At 42.3% G+C, this 18,047-nt stretch overlaps 1 protein-coding gene and 1 long non-coding RNA gene across 7 annotated transcripts in view; one reads left to right on the top strand and one right to left on the bottom strand.

Annotated features, from left to right (window-relative positions):
• Nucleotides 1-407: 407 nt before the first annotated feature.
• Nucleotides 408-5,694, bottom strand: LOC138736503 (uncharacterized). The gene is made up of 2 exons (XR_011340318.1): nucleotides 5,581-5,694; nucleotides 408-1,534 (listed from the first exon to the last, which is right to left on the bottom strand). It is a non-coding gene; the product is annotated as an uncharacterized lncRNA (long non-coding RNA).
• A 6,323-nt stretch (nucleotides 5,695-12,017) lies between these two features.
• col19a1 (collagen type XIX alpha 1 chain) overlaps nucleotides 12,018-18,047 on the top strand; it is a 346,509-nt gene continuing 340,479 nt past the window's right edge. For all 6 annotated transcript variants that reach the window (XR_011340316.1, XM_069886134.1, XM_069886135.1 and 3 more), the window contains exon 1: nucleotides 12,018-12,103. The gene's annotated coding sequence lies outside the window, so the exon portion shown is untranslated. The remainder of the gene's footprint in view (nucleotides 12,104-18,047) is intronic.

Here is an 18,047-nt window from a genome sequence, read left to right on the forward strand (position 1 = left end):
CATTAGGCCTTGTTTAGGCAAAGCAACAAATCTAATAAATTCTGTAAGAGATAAGGGAATTTCAAAAAGACATAAAACAGCAACTAAATGATGCCAAGTCAGAGCTCACCAATGCTAATCGAAATATAGAGGTGGCCAACACAAATTGAAAAGATGGAAGATCAAATTCAAAATGTGGAATGGATGCTAAGTAAGATAATACCTGTATTAAACCAACAAGAAAATAAGCTACTCGATCAAGAAGGAAGGTCACAACAGAAGAATACTGGATATATGATGTTCCTGAGGTGCGGAGGGGTTGTCTATGCTGGAGTTTGTATAAAAATTACTATGGACACGTTGAAGAATCCCCTGAATATGGAACTCAAGATTGAGAGATTGATACACAATCAATAATACTAAAAGGCTCGAGTTGCAGAACTACAGGCTTTTAATACCATAAGTCTTGGACCAATCCCAGGACTCATACTGAGGGAGGGATTTGGCTTAACTGTCTTTATTAGGGGATTCCAGGAGATGGTGTCACCAAGGGAAGGCGGGCCAGCCATACATATGAACCAAACACATACACAGTGCCAGTAACGGTATACAGTGGTGTATCACCACATTCACTCCTTCTTATTAAAAAAAAGTTCCGGGGATAAAAAGTCCAGTGTCCATTGCAAGTTCAGCCAGTCTGGTGGTCTTCTGTTCTATGTGGACCATCGAGGTACTGGCTATGATGCAGCTGCTGGTTCCCAGTCGGGTAAGAGTATGTCAGCAGTAGGTGTACCCAGGGCGAAAGTGGGTTGAGCGATGTGGGGGTCAGGATGGGGAGGTGGGGATCAGCCTTGGTGGTCATAGCAGCTGGTGCCTGGGTTGGGGTGGTGTGCCTTGGTATGGGGAGGATCAGTGGGCATGGGAGGTGATACTGGGTCAGTGGTGGCCTCGGGGTCTCCTGTGCAGGCCAGGTCCTGGAGAGAAACTGTGTCCTTTCATCCATCGGGTACTCCGCATAAGTGTACTGGGAGTTGGTGTGGAGGAGGTGGATTTTCTTGACCAGTGGGTTGGTCTTGTGGCCCCGTACATGCCTCCTGAGCAGGACTGGACCTGGGGACATCAGCTAATATGATAGCATTGTCCCCAACTCTGATATCCTGGGGAAGTAAAACAGTCTTTTGTGAGGCATGGCATTGATGGCAGTACACAGGAGGGATCTGATTATGTGGAGGGCATTGGGGAGGACTTTCTGCCACGGGACGATGGGTAGACCCCTGGACTTTAATGCTAGAAGGACTGTATTCCATAGTGTAGCGTTCTCCCGCTGCACCTGGCCATTTCCCTGGAGGTTATAGCACGTGGTTCTGCTGGTGTCTATGCCCTGCACCAAAAGGTACTGTCACAGAAGTGATGGCAGAAGTGACATTGACCAAGATGGTTGCCCCCACTGTCCGCAAGCGACGCTGATCGGGAGAGTGGATCTAGACTTAGATACTTTAGTGTAGTGCCCTTTCTTCATTCACCCTGAGCACACTGCTTCTTTTTTTTGAATACTCTATTTAAAATTTAAAATCATGATACATAAAGTTAATAAACAATGCAAAATATAAAATATTAATGTACACATGGTATATAGCAGAAACCCCTCTAACTCCCTACTCAAAAAAAATCCTCTCCCTCTATATACCCCTTACCTAAAACCACCCCTGAACTCCACCCTGACTACCCCTTCTAAAAGAAAAAGAAAAAAAACAATAAAGGAGATGTAAACTATAATAACAGAGATAAATATCGTGGATTGAGACATTTCACCACACAGAGATGCAGGATCTCCAGACCACCACCTCTGGCCTTGAGCTCCAGGACATTCAGTTGCCTAACAGCCCAGACATGCTGCTCTGCAACGTCTCCACTGGCTCGACGCGCCCAGTAGTCACACCACAGTGGAGGTCAAGGGTTTTCAGCTTAGTCCGTGACCTAGCCCACCCCTCAGTGAAGACTTCGGTGTGAATGGTGGCAGAGCGGTTTGTGTGGCTTGGGCTCAAAAAGGAGGTGGCCGAGATGGCAAGGAACTGCACCAGGTGCCAGGCCTTCAAGGTCCACTGGCATATGCAGACCCCAATCCACCAATTCGACCTGGCAGTGCAGAGATTTCAGCACATCCACGTTGATGTCGTAGGCCCCCTGCCAGTGTCCAGAGACCATGAGATGGCCGGAGGCTGTTCACATCAAAGAGGCTTCCGCAGAGATGTGCACCAGGAACCTAGTCGGTCATTGGATTGTTAGGTTCAGAGTCCCAGCGCACATCACCAGTGACAGGTGCACCCAGTTCTCCTCTGTGCTCTGGGCTCAGCTGACGATCCTCCTGGAGGTTAAACTTCACCACACCACAGCCTACCGCAAGCAAATGGTTTGGTGGAGATGTTTCATCGTCATATGAAATCCGCCCTCATGGCTCGCCTCACCAGTCCAGGCTGGGTAGATGAACTGCCCTGGGTCCTCCTCGGCATCGGAACAGCACCCAAGGAGGACCTACAGGCATCTTCTGCGGAACTGGTCTACGGCACACCACTCTCGTTGTCTGGTGAGTTCTTTGGCCCGGAGCCCAACGTCACATCCGAGCGTGCGAACCTTTTGGCAGATCTCTGTAAGAAACAATCCTCGCTAGACCCCCCCCACCTCCCTCACATCATGGCGTCCGGCCGACACATCATCCCAAAAAGCTGGACGGTGAAATTCGTATTTGTTCAGCGCAGCCCACATATGGCACCTTTCCAATGCCCGTACAAAGGTGCATACAACGTCCTCCAACGGTCTGGCAGGATTTTCACTTTGGACATAGGGGGTAAAGACGAACTTTTCACTGTGGACCGTTTGAAGCCAGCGCACTTAGACCTATCACGGCCGGTGCAGATGGTCATGCCAAAACACCGGGGCTGCCCGCCCAAGCGGCGGGATGTGTAGCCAGTTTTGGGGGGGTTGTATGGTGGCGCACTCACACCTTAATGTACAAACTGTCCCGCATGTAACGCCATGTGGTGGGGCAGCCAAGGGAAGATTGCACTGTCAGGGTTTCTCCCTACCTCGTCTCCTGCCCAGCGCGCACCTGTGACAGCGATTATATAACCATATAACCATATACAGCACCGAACAGGCCAGTTTGGCCCTACTAGTCCATGCCGGAACAAATCCCCACCCTCCTAATCCCACTGACCAGCACCTGGTCCATACCCCTCCAATCCTCTCCCCTCCATGTAATTATCCAGTCTTTCCTTAAATGTAAATAACGACCCTGCTTCAACCACCTCTGCTGGAAGCTTATTCCACATCCAAACCACCGTTGCATGAAGAAATTTCCCCTCATGTTCCCCTTATAATTTTCCCCCTTGAATCTCAAACCATGGCCTCTGGTTTGAATATCCCCCACTCTTAATTGAAAAAGATTATCCACGTTGACTCTCTCTGTCCCTCTTAAAATCTTGAACACTTCCATCAAATCCCCTCTCAATCTTCTATGCTCCAGAGGAAAAAAGCCCCAGGCTGCTCAACCTTTCTCTATAACTCAAACCCTGACATCCTGTCAACATTCTCGTGAACCTTCTCTCTATTTTGTTTATATCCTTCCAATAATTTGGTGACCAAAACTGCACACAGTATTCCAAATTTGGCCTCACCAATGCTTTGTACAATTTCGTCATAACATCCCAACTCTTGAATTCAATACTCCGATTTATGAAGGCCAACATTCCAAATGCCTTCTTCACCACTCTATCTACCTGAGTATCAACTTTGAGGGTACTATTTATCATAACTCCTAAATCCCTTTGTGGCTCTGCACTCCTCAATTGTCTACCTTTCAATGTATATGACCTATATAGATTTGCCTTTCCAAAATGCAACACTTCACACTTATCTGTATTAAATTCCATCAACCATTTCTCAGCCCACACCTCTTGCTTTCCTGTATCTCTTTTTAAGCTACGGTAATCTTCCTCACTGTCCACAATACCACCAATCTTTGTATCATCGGCAAACTTACTTATCCAATTCACCACCCCTTCTTCCAGATCGTTAATATATATAACAAGCAATAGTGGACCCAGGACCGATCCCTGAGGAACTCCACTAGTCACCGGCCTCCAATTTGACAAACAATTTTCTACCAGTACTCTCTGACATCTCCCACCCAAACATTGCTGAATCCATTTCACTACCTCCTTATTTATACCTAATGCCTCCACCTTTTTTCCTAACCTCCTGTGGGGAACTTTGTCAAAAGCTTTACTAAACTCTAAGTAGACAACATCCACAGCCTTCCCTTCATCAATCTTTTTTGTAACCCCCTCGAAAAACTCTATAAGGTTTGTTAAGCATGATCTACCTCTGACAAAACCATGCTGACTACTACCTGTTCTTCTAAATATTTGTAAATGACATCTCTCAGAACACTTTCCATCAACTTACCCACCACAAACTTCAGACTCACAGGCCTATAATTTCCAGGCTTACATTTGGACTCTTTCTTAAACAGCGGAACAACATGAGCCACCCTCCAATCCTCTGGCACTACCCCCGTGACCAGTGACATCCTAAGTATCTCTGTTAATGGCCCCACTATCTGTACACTAGTCTCCCTGAGTGTCCTTGGGAATACTTTGTCTGGACCCGGAGATTTGTCCACTTTTATCTTTTTTAACACTGCCATCACTACCTCCTCGGTTGTCCTTATGTGATTCATGACCTCCCCACTATTTTTCTTTACTTCAACTGGTACAATATTTTTTTCTCTAGTGAATACCGAGGAAAAGAAATCATTTAAAATTTCCCCCATCTCCTCTGACTTTTCACATAGCCTACGCTCCCTATCTACAAGGGGTCCAATTCTATCCCTCACTAATCTTTTACTTTTAATGTACCTATAGAAACCCTTTGGATTTATTCTTACTCTGCCTGCCAAAGCCTCTTCGTGCCTCTTTTTGGCCTTTCTAATTTTTTCTACACTCCTTGTAGTCCTCTTTCAATTTCTCAGCACCCTGCCGTTTATACCTCTTGTACACCTCCCTCTTTCTCCTAACCAAATTTCTAATATTCCTCGAAAACCAAGTCTCCCTATGACTTCCAGCCTTTCCTTTGATCCTCACTGGGACACATCTACTCTGTACTCTCAAAATTTCTTCTTTGGATATTCTCCATTTACATCCTTTCCTGAAAAAAACCATGTCCCACTCAATACTCCCCAAATCCATTCTTATTCCTTCGAAATGTGCTTTTCTCCAATCCAGAACGCAACTTTAGGCCCTTCTTTGCTCTTCCCTAAAACTACCCTAAAACTAATAGAGTTGTGATCACTAGACCCAATTTGTTCTCCAACATTAACCTCAGACATCTGACCTATCTCGTTCCCTAACAGGAGATCCAGTATTACACCATCCCAAGTCGGTTCCTCTACGTATTGATTAAGAAAACTATCTTGTACACATTTGACAAACTCTAGCCCATCCAGCCCTCTTACTGTATGGGTATCCCAATCAATGTGAGGGAAGTTAAAATCTCCCATGATCACTACCTTATGTTTATTACACATATATGCTATCTCCTTACAAATTTGTTCTTCCAATTTTCTTGGCCCATTTGGTGGTCTATAATACACTCCTAGTAGTGCCCTCATGCCTCCTCCGCCCCTCAATTCCACCCAAACAGCTTCACTGGACGATCCCTCCAAACCATCCTGCCACCTCATGGCAGTAATGTCCTCCTTAACAAGCAGACCTTGTTATGATGTCACAATGCATGAGGTGACTGAGCTCATGCTGCCCTTAAAAGGGTACACACTGAATTTAAATAAAGACAGTCATTAACGACTTTCAATGTGGTGGCTGAGTCTTTCTTGGCTGTGTCCAGCACTACATTCATGACCCCGTTGAGTCCAGATGCCTCTCTGGTCTCAAGAACATGGATTCGGCAGAGATCAACGCCATTGCCATCAAACTGTCCCCCTTCTGTAATATTCTGTAATAATGCATACAATTCTGATATAAATCTTTTTTTCTTACCATCCATAAATAAAATTTCAAAACTAGTCTGTCTAGGCAACCTCATAGTATTCCCAAATTGATACATGGTGTGATGTTATTCCATGTGAATATCGATCTATAAATTGTAGTTTTGGTGTTGGTGTGGCCACTGTCTGCATGTGGTGTGCCAAGTTACAGGAGCATTAAAGAGGGCCCTATTTAAATGTTTTGTTGACCTGCCGGGTTGTGCATGACTCCAGAAGACACAGAATAGAGATATCCAATGTGTGCTGGTGCCATTGATGGTACCCATATTGCCATCAGAGCCCCCCATGAGGACCCAGTAGCCTACAACAATAGAAAAGGCTGGCACTCCATCGTTTTATAGATGGTTGTAGATCACAACTACTGGTAAGGATCATGCTCTGAGTTACAATTATTGCAGTTTATTAATTAATGTATTTCATATGTCTATCCAAACACAGACTTCTTATTCCAGCTTCATAAATGTTGGCCTGGGTGCACGCATGATGCTCGCGTTTTAGTCAACTTTCCCATCTACAGAAAGGCTGAGGAACAAGGCAGGTACCTCTTCTCACATGAAGTAAGTTAATGTACTCCTCTGTACAGTGATTTATGTGTCATTTTCAGAGGGTGTATAAGCCACTTGTACATCTACATTGTTCTGCCTACAGAAATCCAAAATTAACAGAGTGGAGATTCCCATGCATCTAATTGGAGACCAAGCTTAACCACTGAGGAAGTGGTTGATGAAGGGGTTCACTAACCACGACGCACTTGATCAATGGCAGCGTAGCTACAACTTCCATTTGAATTTGGTAAGGATTGTGGTGGAAAATACATTTGGATATCTCAAAGGTCGCTTGAGGTGCCTGGCCAAGCAACTTGATATTTGTCCCACATTTGTATCAGATGTAGTTGTTGCATATTGTGTTATACACACTATATATGAGATCAACAAGGAACACCTCTTGCCTGAGTAGAACAATGATCTACCTGATCTCCTTGAGGAGCCTGAGTGGGTTGCTTATTAGGGTGCACAAGCACACAGTCTCCAGGCGATTATGTCCCTTCTGTAAAAAATTAGAAAAATGACAGCTTTTTAGTAAATGTATCTAGTGAACTTGTCATAGAATGGTAGTGAAAAGGAGATGTGAACAAAAATAAAAACTTTTTAATTCAACTGCATTTCACTACATATTTACAACTGTGCAAATAAAGAATCTTAATTCAACTGCATTTAACCATTTACAACTGTGCAATAAAATTATTCTTTGATGACCACTTGCAAAAATCACATTACTGCAGCAGCTAGAGGAGGGAGGAGGATGAGGCTGATTGAAAAGACTCATATGCCTTTTCTGAGTGTTGGATGAGGTCACTCTGCTGTGGTGTCTGACAGAAATAATGGCTTTGGGGTTAATGAGTATGATGTTGTCGTGCGGGAGTTTGTGGAAGTGACATCTTTTGAGATGGTGGGTTTTTTTTCTAGCAGTCGTCCATAACATGCAAGGTGTCCATCTCCTACCATTTACAGATGTTACCTTGCCGCCTCTGTGTCCAGCATATCCCTCTTTACGTGGATTTCGTTGAGGAATATTTTCAGGTCATAATGTGAACTGTGATACACACTACCTCCCTCTCTGCTGTTCTCTGTCCTCGGTGCTAGCTTGTATGCTACTGTTGGGCAGGCCTGCAGTGTGTCCTTTTAAAACTGCTGATACTGGCAGTTGATTGAAATGTAAATATCATACCATATTACTCTAGCCTGCTTCCCACATATGGTAAACTTCTGTGACAAAAATTCACCAGCATATTCACACAATTTAAGAACATGAATATTTTTTATGGAGAAAAATTGGCACAGGAGTACCAAGTCATGGGTTTATAATGCTCCAAAAATGGAGCATATGAATTTCTAATCATAAATGTTTATGCAAACTCAGAACTAAATCACAGTTGCAGTGTAAATGCATGTACAAAAATCAGAGAGATGGGGATCCAATTTCACAACCTAAAACCATAGAACCATACAACATTACAGCACAGAAACATGCATCTTCGGCCCTTCTAGCTTGGACTGAATTTTTTTTTTGCCTCGTCCCACTGACCTGCATCTAGTCCATAGCCCTCCATACATCTCCCATCTATGTACCTGTCCAAATTCCTCTTAAATATTAAAATTGAAGTCACTTTCACTTCAGCTGGAAGCTCATTCAACACCCCCGCCACTCTCTGTGTGAACAAGTTCCCACTCATGTTCTCCCTAAATTTTTCCTCTCTCATTGTTAACCCATGTCCCCTGGTTTGTATCTCACCTCCCCTCAGTGGAAAAAGCCTGTTTACATTTATTCTTTCTAACCCCTTCATAATTTTAAATACCTCGATCAAATCTACGCTCCAAGGAATAAACCGGTGTAACCTTTCCCTGTATTATGAGCCCAGAGGACCCCATAACCCAGCATCAATAGATATTCACCAAGACAAACTTAAACAAAAGTTGCTTTTAATTATCTTTAAACATGAAAACAGGATCAAACTTTAACTTATCACAATTAACTTACGTAACCTAACTTAACCCCCTTCTAATTCTAAGCGCATATGTATGTAATGTGTGTGTAAGTTTAGAAAAGTTCTTTGGTTCACAGTCCAATCTCACATCTCATTCCTCTAAGTTCACTGGTTGCAGGCAATTCTTATACTGTGCACAGAATTTAACATTTATAAAATTCACCAGGTTTTGGTGCTTGAAATGTAAATGGTTACTGCTAAGGAAGGTTCTTGCCAGTTTTCAGAGAGAGATTTGTCGTACGATGGACACCCAGCCATGTCACTGTCTTGCCGAAGAAACTTGTACCCTTCTGGTTTTTCCAGATGATAACCTCTTTCTTTCAGGTCACCACAGAGTTCCTTCTTGTTTCTCTTATTCCAAGGAAACATTAGACAGCCAGTCCTCTCCTCTAGCATAAACCACAAGGGCTTTGACAAGGCTGAACAAGAACTCACAACCCATCTTCCAAATTGGGTTTTCCACAAGCTTGCCAGCTTGTCCTGTTCCAGTCCCAGCTGTTGATGCAGACTGTAACACTGTAGAAATTATCTGTGTGTGTGTCTCTCTCTCTCACTCTCTCACACACACAACAGACACAGACACACACACACACACACACACACACACACACACACTCACACACACACACACAGAAAGCTCGTTTGACTCTTTGTGCTTGCAAAACCACATGATCCTCCTAGAACAGCAAGTTCCCCTCCAAACAGAAGGCAGCTCCGACAAGCTCAGTTGCTTTTTTGTAAATAACAATCCATTAGTGAAGTCTCTTGGGCACTCTCTAAAGCACTTGCAAAGGCTGTGGAGCCGATATGTCTCGCATTAGCAGAGCTCCAGTATTTAAAATAAGATCTATTTTAAAGTGTTTGTATGTGACCTATACTAATAAACCTTTCCCAATTTATATCCCAAAAACATATCTATATACTCTGTCACACCTGTAACTCAGCTCCTGACAACATCCTAGTAAATCTTCTCTGCAGTCTTTCTACCTTATTGATATATTTCCTGTAATTAGGTGACCAAAACTGCACACAATACTCCAAATTTTGCCTCACCAATGTCTTATACAACTTTACCATAACATTCCAACTCCTATACTCAACACTTTGATTTATGAAGGCCAATATGCCAAAAGCTGTCTTTACAACCATATCCACCTGTGACTCCACTTTCAAGGAATTATGTATCTGTATTCCCATATCCCTCTGTTCCACCACACTCCTCAGTGCTCTACCATTTACCATGTATGTCCTTCCCAAATGCAACACCTTACACTTGTCTGCATTAAATTCCACTGCCATTTCTCAAGTCCCTCTGCAGTTGAAAACCTTCTTCGCTGTTCACAGCACCTTCAATCGTGATATCATCTGCCAACTTGCTGGTCCAATTTACTGCATTGTCAACCATATCATTGATATAGATGACAAATAATGATGGTACCAGTGCCAATCCCTGAGGCACACCACTATTCACAGGCCTCCAGTCTGAGAAGCAATCATCCACAACTCTCTGGTTTCTCCAGTCCATCCATTGTCAAATCTTTCCTGATAACCTCCTTGAAAAACTCTATAAGATTGGCTAAGCTCAACCTACCATGAACAAAGCCATGTTGACTATCCTTAATCAGTCCATGGCTATCCAAATAGTTGTTTATTTCAATTTTTAGAACACCTTCCACTATTTTACCTATTATTGATATCAGACTCACCGGCCTATAATTTCTAGGGATACTTTTGGAGTCTTTTTTAAACAACGGAACAAAGTGTGCTACCCTCCAATCCTCTAACACCACACCCATGGTGAAGGACATTTTAAATATTTCTGCCAGAGCCGCTACAATTTCTACACTCGCCTCCCTCAAGGTCCAAGGGAATATCTTATCCACCTTTATTTGCTTTAAGCTATAGAGTTCATGACCTCACTGCTTGTTTCCCTTGCTTCCAACTCCTCTGTGCTCTTTTCCTGAGTGAATACTGACAAAAAAAAACATGTAAGACCTCTCCCCTCTCTTTTGACTCCATACAACCACTCTGATCTTCAAGGGGACCAATTTTGTCTCTTACTATCCTTTTGCTCTTAATATACCTGTTTATCATCTGGTTTATCATCTGTTTATCATCTGCCAAAGCAATCTCGTCTTGTTTAAGCCTTCCTGATTTCTTTCTTGAGGTTTTTCTTGCATTTTTTATACTCCTCAAGCACCTCATTTGCTCCATGTTGCCTTTACCTGTTAATGCACCTCTCTATTCTTCCAATCCAAAAGCCCAATATCCCTTGAAAACCAATGTTTTCTGTGCCTTCTAACCTTGCTTTTGATCCTGGCAGGGAACATACAAGCTCTGTACTCTCAAAATTTCACTTCTGAAGGTCCTCCACTTACTTCGCACAGCCTTGCTTGAAAACAAGGATTCCAATGTTCCCAATCCACATATTCTAGATCCTTTCTCATTTCCTCAAAATTGGCCTTTCTCCAATTTAGAATCTCACTTCAAGGCCCAGAGCTCTCCTACTCCATAATTAATTTATGGCATTATGATCACTGGGCCCAAAATGTTCCCCTACACATACTTCTGACACCTGTTCTGTCTCATTCCCTAATAGGAGATCCAGTATTGTACTCTCTCTAGTTGGTATCTCGATATATTGGTTTAGAACATTTTCCTGAACACATTTGACGAAATCCAAGCCATCCATCTCTTTCACAGTCCCAGTCAATATGTGGAAAGTTAAAATCTCCTACTAACATAACCTTATGTTTCTTGCAGCCATCTTCTATCTCTCTACAGATTTGCATCTTCAATTCTCTCTGACTTTTGGGCAGTCATACCTTTCCCATTCCTCAGCTCCACCCATATAGCCTCAGTAGACGAGACCTCTGGTCTTTTCTGCCTGAGCACAGCAGTGATATTTTCCTTAGCGAGCAATGCTGCTCCTCCCCCTTTCATTCCACCTCCCCTCTGATCTCTCAGGTCTAAAGCAACAGAAGCCCGAAACATTGAGCTGCCAGTCCTTGCCCCTCCTGCAACCAAGTTTCACTAATGACCTCAATGTCATTATTCCAGATGCCAATCCAGTCTAAGATCATCCTCCTTTCCTACAATACTCCATGCACTGAAATAGATGCACCTGAGAACATTTCCATCACATTCAACACATTGACTTCTAATGGTGCATGCAATTTTCACATCATTGTTTCCCTCCTCCACTCCTCTATCTGCTCTTGCAGTCTGGTTTCCATCCTCCTGCAAATCTAGTTTAAACCCATTAGCAAATGTTCTCGTAAGGATATCAGTCCCCTTCCAGTCAAAATGCAAACCCAGAAATTAAAATAGTCTCCATTGTCTCCAATGGATACATACTTGGCAATCTTCATGTTTATCTTCTCTAATTTACAAATGATTAATGTGCAATTGGCATTGCAGTATTTTGGAGAGCACATGAAATATTCACTGAATGAGGAGACGAAACCAATAGGAACAAAACAAGAGGAATAAAGGAAACAAGAGTGAAAAAAGGAAGGGTAAGTAAACATTGTTTCTCTTTAATGGGTTTATCCTGGATTTTAAACTTACTTGCCAATGAAACAAAAGTCACAATGTAAACTAGTCGTGACGAGCACAAGTAAAATGACCAGTGTTGTTTTACTTTCCTTTCTCTTTATGAAGCTAGAAATTCTTTATTCCAGCTGATTTTCTTTGCTTTCTCTGCCTTCCAATGAGCACCATCACTGTGAGAAAGAGTGCCACACTCAATTGGGACAAGTCTAATTTAATTGTAATCAAAATGTAGTCAACTTCCCAGGGCTAAATGGGGCAACACTCAGGGTCATAAGTTCACCCACATATACTAAACCCATGAGAACAGGAGGTAATTAAGATACAGACCTGTAAAAGAGCCTCACTAAACATAACTGCATAGACACAAATATTATAGAATAACTGCATAGAACTGGTAAATCAAATTACATTATAAATATTGTCAAAAGGAGCCAGAACAGGATTTGGCATGTTTATTACAATATAAATACTGGTTCTTGCTGCTTTAATTCATGTGGGTAAACATTGTACAGGTCAATTTCTTTTGTACTTTAAGTCCATTTATGTTTAGTGGATGGGGGTGGCAGCGTACGGAGCAAATCTTGGTGCCCAGGCATAAAAAGCAACAGGCCTTGGTTATCAAGCAAACAGACACACAGGAGTTCATCTCTAACTTTTACCCCTCTGATGGTCGCTCTTTAAATATCATTCCCCTGATTTCAGTTGAACCAGATTTCTGAAATGGAGTTATATAAACAGGCTCTTTCAAATAATAAATTTAGTACTTCTAATTCAGAATAAATTTCTTGGCAGTAGTTCTTTCCCTCAACATTGTGGCCATCTGGAGTATTTTTCATCATTAAAAACATTGAATATAAGAGCTTATGGCCCCTCACACCTCCTCTGCCATTCAATAGAATCCTGTACTTCAATATCACTCCCAACCGCCCCCCCCCCCCCCCTCCGTCCCACCACTTGATTTCTTTATATCTAGAATTAACTTTAAAAATGAACATAGCCTTCGTGACTGGAGAATTCCACAGATTTTAATTTTGTTAATTAAGTTCATACAATTGTAGTCTATGTTAATAGATCAGTGGTACTAATCCATTGTTTCCAAAGCAACAGCTTCTATCATGCTACCAGTTAATGGTGATTTAAACTGGGAGGATCAGAACCCTTGAAGCTATTACCATTGGATTACATAAATTGAATGAAAGGAATCCCATTCTGACCTAGGTATACACATTAGTCCTACCTCTGCATATATTGGCAATGACACGCATATAAAGACAGTATTGGCACATTCTTTAAGAGGTTTCTGCAACTGCAGACAGTATGAAGCACAATATTTATGGGTGCAAGATGTTTATCCCTTGTTGTTTGTCCTTTAGTGCTTCCCCTGCAAATATGGAGATGTTACACCTTCACTAGTATTCTGCATTGTGGAAAATATGTCACATACAGTAGCAATATGAAGATAAATCTATTCAGTAAATAAACACTGGTGCTGTAAACCTGCTTCATTCTCTGCATATAAAAGATAATGAAGGAAAACAAAACCTGCTTCCACGTTCTCTACTGATTGCTGAAAGTTGTCTATGATAAAGCTCAAAGAGCATGCGAAGATTCTTAATGTATTTCTGAAGAAGAGAAATTGGCCAATGCTGCCAGGCCATAGGTTGTCCCAGACCCTGAGCAAAAGAGTCACTTTTTCCATCTGTCAAATGAGCTAATGTAACTGAATAGAGCAGCATTTTTTTTAAATTTAGACATACAGCTCAGTAACAGACCATTTCAGCCCATGAGTCCTTGCCACCCAATTTACACCCAATTAACATGCATCCCTAATCCCTTTCGAACGATGGAGGAAACCGGAGCCCCCAGGGGAAACCCACGCATATACGGGGGGAAAACATACAAATTCCTTGCAGGCAGCGCAGAATTAGAACCCCAGTCCCAATTGCTGGCGCTGTGAAGACATAGCGCTAACGGCTATGCCAACTATAATAATCATTGACTGATGCTAAAGCAAAAAATCTTAGATCTACAGGTGAATTTATTAAAGTATAGTTAACCATGGCTTAAGTGCAACCATTGTTTAAGGAATTAGTACAGAACATCATTCCATCAAAACTCATTATTACTGCTTGGTCAGGAGTAGTAAGCCTGTTGTAAATGTGAAATGTCTGAACATTAGATATGTTTTTTATCAAGAGAGTTGCAAACAGAATATAGTGTCCATTTGTTGAAATAGGCAGATACGTCATAATACTCCGACCACCTTGATTCCCATATATCAAGGAATATATACATCATTAAGAAGATATAGCACCACATCGATAGTGCTTTACCTATATATAGTTAATCACAGATCCATTTTTTTAACAAGATTATGGTTCAAATATTTTTGCAGGTTCTGCCAATGTTTTTGTGCAAATTCTGTCATGTTAGCTGAGATTATCTTAAAACTGCAAGGCCAGGCAGATTCATACTCAAACAGAAATGATCAGTTTTGGAATAATAGTTGATTACTGGGTTGCTTGACTGTATTCCATCTGGTACTCAATGGCTGATCTGACTAACCTCAACATAGCTATATCCATTTGTTGTCTCCTATCCTATCTACGTTCACTTTCCTAGTAATATTTGTGTCATCAGCAAATTTAACAATCATACCTTTCATGCTGGTGATTGTGCGAGACTAGGGATGGAGTCAGGCTACAGATTGCAAAGATGGAAATGTTCATCAATTCTTGGCTTTTATAACTGTTTTGGCATCAAACCTGTTGGAAAATATGATCTGTTAATGATTTAACCAAGGAAACATTAAAAATGAAAGTGAGATTGTGAACTTGAGAAAAAAGAATGGGGGGATTAAGGAGGACATTTGAACATAGAATATTACAGCACAGTTCAGCCCCTTTGGCCTATGATGCTGTGCCACTGTAAAACCTTCCTGACCTTACGCCATAAACTGTATTGTTCTTGCATTGATGTGTCTGTCCCAGAGTCCTTTAAATGTTCCTATTGTACCAGCGCTGCCAGCTCCTCAGCAATGCATTCCAGGTACCTAATACTCTGAGTAAAATTTTAAAATTCTCACCCTTGACGTCTTCCCTGAACTTTCCTCCCAACAGATGTCCTCTGGTAATTGCTATTGTTGGCCTGGGAAAAAGGTGCAGTCTATTAATGTCTCTCATAATCTCATAATCCTCTAAGCCACCTCTCATGCTTCTTGGATGAGACTAATTGGTCAGAGGAAGAAAAATGAAGTTAGAGAAAGAACAATGATGGTGAGAGAAAAATGAAAAATAACATTTAAAAATTTATAGTAATTCATAACCTGGAATAAGCCACAATACATAAAGTTTTGCACTTTCTGAGTATAGTGTTTAATTCATTGTAGTGATGTCAGGAGTCTGGACAATTGATTTTGAGACCCATTACAACAGAAGAAAATAAATTCAAGTAACTAAGTAAATTTGGAATGAAGAGCTGGCTTTGGTAATAGTGATCAGGAAGTTGCTGGACTGACAAAAAAATCAGTGGTTCACTAATGTCCAACAGAAATTAGAATTTCCTGTCTTACCCAGCCTGTCATATACAGTGCCCTCAATAATGTTTGGTTCAAAGATACTTTTGTTCTTTATAAACCCCAGTGCTCCATAGTTTTAAATTTGTAATCAAACAATTCACATGGGGTCTTCTTCTTTGGCTTGGCTTCGCGGACGAAGATTTATGGAGGGGGTAAAAAGTCCACGTCAGCTGCAGGCTCGTTTGTGGCTGACCAGTCCGATGCGGGACAGGCAGACACGATTGCAGCGGTTGCAAGGGAAAATTGGTTGGTTGGGGTTGGGTGTTGGGTTTTTCCTCCTTTGCCTTTTGTCAGTGAGGTGGGCTCTGCGGTCTTCTTCAAAGGAGGCTGCTGCCCGCCAAACTGTGAGGCGCCAAGATGCACGGTTTGAGGCGTTATCAGCCCACTGGCGGTGGTCAATGTGGCAGGCACCAAGAGATTTCTTTAGGCAGTCCTTGTACCTTTTCTTTGGTGCACCTCTGTCACGGTGGCCAGTGGAGAGCTCGCCATATAATACGATCTTGGGAAGGCGATGGTCCTCCATTCTGGAGACGTGACCCATCCAGCGCAGCTGGATCTTCAGCAGCGTGGACTCGATGCTGTCGACCTCTGCCATCTCGAGTACCTCGACGTTAGGGGTGTGAGCGCTCCAATGGATGTTGAGGATGGAGCGGAGACAACGCTGGTGGAAGCGTTCTAGGAGCCGTAGGTGGTGCCGGTAGAGGACCCATGATTCGGAGCCGAACAGGAGTGTGGGTATGACAACGGCTCTGTATACGCTTATCTTTGTGAGGTTTTTCAGTTGGTTGTTTTTCCAGACTCTTTTGTGTAGTCTTCCAAAGGCGCTATTTGCCTTGGCGAGTCTGTTGTCTATCTCATTGTCGATCCTTGCATCTGATGAAATGGTGCAGCCGAGATAGGTAAACTGGTTGACCGTTTTGAGTTTTGTGTGCCCGATGGAGATGTGGGGGGGCTGGTAGTCATGGTGGGGAGCTGGCTGATGGAGGACCTCAGTTTTCTTCAGGCTGACTTCCAGGCCAAACATTTTGGCAGTTTCCGCAAAGCAGGACGTCAAGCGCTGAAGAGCTGGCTCTGAATGGGCAACTAAAGCGGCATCATCTGCAAAGAGTAGTTCACGGACAAGTTTCTCTTGTGTCTTGGTGTGAGCTTGCAGGCGCCTCAGATTGAAGAGACTGCCATCCGTGCGGTACCGGATGTAAACAGCGTCTTCATTGTTGGGGTCTTTCATGGCTTGGTTCAGCATCATGCTGAAGAAGATTGAAAAGAGGGTTGGTGCGAGAACACAGCCTTGCTTCACGCCATTGTTAATGGAGAAGGGTTCAGAGAGCTCATTGCTGTATCTGACCCGACCTTGTTGGTTTTCACATGGGGTATAGTTTACTTAGATTACTGATATTGTATTGCAATTTTATTATTTTATTCTTAATTTTTTTTAATGTAATCCTATATGTTATTCATGTTATAAAATCTTAAATAAATTTAAAAAAAACCAATTCACATGTAATTAAAGTGGACATTCCAATTTATATTCAAGGTTATTGGTAAACATTTGGTTTGACCACATAGAAATTATAATAATTTTAATACATAATTCCCCCATTTCAGGGTACCATTATGTTTGGGACATTTGGCTTCACATGTGTTTGTGATACTCAGGTATGTTTAATTGCTTCATTGGTGCAGTTATGAGTGAGGGAGGCTTTTTTTAAGCTTTTGATCATCTTTGGAGTCTATAGTTCCCATTTTTCAACATGCGGACCAGAGTTGAGCCAATAAAAGTCAAAGAAGCTATTATGAGGCTGAAAAACAAGAATAAAACTTTAGGATAACCAAAATTAACCATTTGGAACATCATTAAGAAGCAAAAGTATACTGGTGAGCTCCATAATTGCAAAGGGACTGGTATGCCAAGGAAGACCTCCACTGCAGATGACAGAAGAATTCTCATCATAATGAAGAAAAATCCCCAAACACCTGTCCTAAAGATCAGAAACACTCTTCAGGAGGCAGGTGTGGATATGACTACTGTCTGCAGAAGATGAGTCTGCTAGATGCAAATCACTAGTTAGCCACAGAGACAGGATGGCCAGATTGTAGTCTGCCAAGAAATATTTAAAAGAGCCTGCAGAATCCTGGAAAAAAGCCTTAGGGACAAATGAGACCAAGATGATCCTGTATCAGAGTGATGGCAAGAGCAAAGTGTGAAAGCATAAAGTAACTGCCCAAGATCCACCTCATCAATGAAACATGATGGTGGGGGTGCTATGGCCTGGGCATGACTGGCTGCCACAGGTACTGGTGCACTTATCTTCGTTAATGATGTAACTGCT

Source organism: Narcine bancroftii, chromosome 6, assembly GCF_036971445.1.
Source record: "Narcine bancroftii isolate sNarBan1 chromosome 6, sNarBan1.hap1, whole genome shotgun sequence".
Classification (NCBI taxonomy): domain Eukaryota; kingdom Metazoa; phylum Chordata; class Chondrichthyes; order Torpediniformes; family Narcinidae; genus Narcine; species Narcine bancroftii.